Raw genomic sequence first — 2,598 nt, 5'->3', positions numbered from 1 at the left:
ATTTAGGAAAGGTAAATCCACGGGCAGTGGTGGAATCTCATTCTCACTGTTATTAAATTGCACCACTGGAGACACGCTTTGAGGCAGACGGTAAATTTCACTTGCCTGATTGAGAGTGGGAAACCGAATTTTCTCCTTTGAACATTCAGCGGCTCAAAGCCGTCGGTCAGAGGAGTCAGAAGTGAGACGATTTGACCGTTGGCCAATGGGAGCTTCGAGTGGCTTGCTGGCTCTCGTATGCCGCACCCTGCGTCAAATTTTGGCATAAGTTTTACTAAGTTAGGAAATTCAAATAGCTTATTCTAGAATGTTCTTGGCCCTGCGTCATTTTTCCTATCCACCTGTTATTTGTAAAATCATTGACTTTTTCTCGACATTTTTTATAAGGTTCAAATTTATCATTTTAGTTTAGGTGATGAATTAAATTTAACATTCATCTTTAAATTGATGTAATTTTATTCTCATATTTTCTAATTCAAAATTAACCTTATAAATTATTTCATTAAAAATAAAAAAATATTTTACAAAATATTCTAACTTTTATTTATTTTTAAATCAAATTAATAAATATAGTGATAAAATGTAATCCGTTTAAAGATGTGTGAAAATTTTGATCTATCAACTTAAATAAAGTGATAAATCCAAACTTTTTATCTTTTTTTTTTCTTAAAAATTTTCAAATCATTGTTATTTTGTATTTGTACCATAGAATAACTCTTGACATATACAGGTAAAACATTTAAAATAAATAAATAAACATTAATATATAATTAGAGAAAATCTTGCATAAAATAAGGCTTAAACTTAAAATGTAGCCATAAAATTCAATAATTACCATTGAGGTAATACCTCATCATGAAATTTCGAACTTTTTCATAAACTCATCTATAGTTAAACGTGAACTTTTATTTCTTTATTCATAGGGGAAAAAAAATTATAAATTCAAATTACGAAACCAACACTAAAAGAAGTACAAAAAGGTAACCATGTTATGTTTTCAAAAGCCTTTTGTTATTATTGTTTTCATTATCTTTTATTGTATAAATTCATAAATGAACTATTTAACATCTAAATTCACTTGTTAAATTTATTATTATTGTAAAAAAAAAACTAGTGATTTTGCATTTTCAATGTGAGTATTTAATAATAAATTAAAAATTTAAGGTTAATCTATGAAGGAAATGATATTCAAACTTTACTTTTTAAGTAGAATATCATATACTAATTAATAAGTCAAATATTTAAATGTCTATGAAATTCATTTATTCACTAACTTATTAAATTTGGTATCACGTTATTAGTAATGTTTAAAATTAATATTTATTGTCATGTACTTTACACTTGAATGTCAAATATTTTTTCAAATATGTAAAATTAATTATAGCTAAAAGACAATTAATGTTTCAATTATATATAATTACAATATTGTAATATTAATTTATAAATTATTCAATACAATTAAAATAAAAAACATATTTTTAATAAATTTTATTCAATACATTTAGAATTCTCATTTACGAATTTGATAAATGTTATCGTTTTATAATAAAAACTATATTTAATGAAGGTCAACCAATGCAATTAGAATTGTTATATATTTACAATTAGATAAATCTTATTAATATTAATAATAAAAAATTAAAAATAATATTTTAAAAATAAAATAAACAAATATAATTTATTTTCATCAATTAAAAATCTTTTGGAGCAATTTTACCTTTACAAAGAAACAATTAGTAAGGAGCAATTTTACCTTTAAATGAAAATACTTTAGTCTAAAGTACTTTGAATTTCTTAGTAAATTGTAATTGATCAAAATACAAAATATATTCAATACTGAGGTAGTATTAATCATTCAACTATAAACACGAACGAAACACAATGGAGAAACGGATCAATTCAATATGAGCAGGACAGAAATCGTTACTTTATTTTAATGTCAACATTTAAGAGCGTGGAGCTTGACGTCACTCCTTCCATTGAAACAGGCTTCCCCTGAGATGTAACTATGTTAGTGCCGCCCCACCCACCATAAAACAAAAGATTAATACTACTAATAATACCAAATATTAATACAAAAAGATTAATATAAATAAAAATAAAACTCTATAATTTATTATGCGTGCAGCTAGGGACCCGCCGCTCATGCCACGTAATGTTTGCTTTGACTTAACATTTTTTTGTGTGAGCTGAAATTTTATATTTTTATTAATAAGGAAACTCATTTTTGACAAAATATTATAAAGATGAATATGCTTCAGCCTTTTGGCGTGCATGAAACCTGAGGCAATTTAGCTCACACTGCGAATCTGTGACTCAATTCGTGACGTTGTTTTTATTGAAGAGATTAAATAAAGATATAAATATATATTGAGGTGATTTAAAATGGAAGTTGTTGGCCATTTTTGCAATGATCACTGCGGGGATCAGATCTCACAGGTTATTAAATTAATCAAATTAAAAGTTTTCAAATTTTTGTTTTCCTTAAAGGCGAGACCCCAGCAAACAGAGCCTTAAAGGAAGAACTTCAAAACAGAATTAAATATGGCGTCGCCCGGACTCGAACCGGAGACCTTCAGTGTGTTAGACTGACGTGAT

This window comes from Theobroma umbraticum, unplaced genomic scaffold (assembly GCF_002168275.2).
Source record: "Theobroma umbraticum cultivar Fairchild unplaced genomic scaffold, ASM216827v3 scaffold_20.0, whole genome shotgun sequence".
Taxonomy (NCBI): domain Eukaryota; kingdom Viridiplantae; phylum Streptophyta; class Magnoliopsida; order Malvales; family Malvaceae; genus Theobroma; species Theobroma umbraticum.
The sequence above is the reverse complement of the archived record's forward strand: the minus strand, read 5'-3'. Positions refer to the sequence as shown.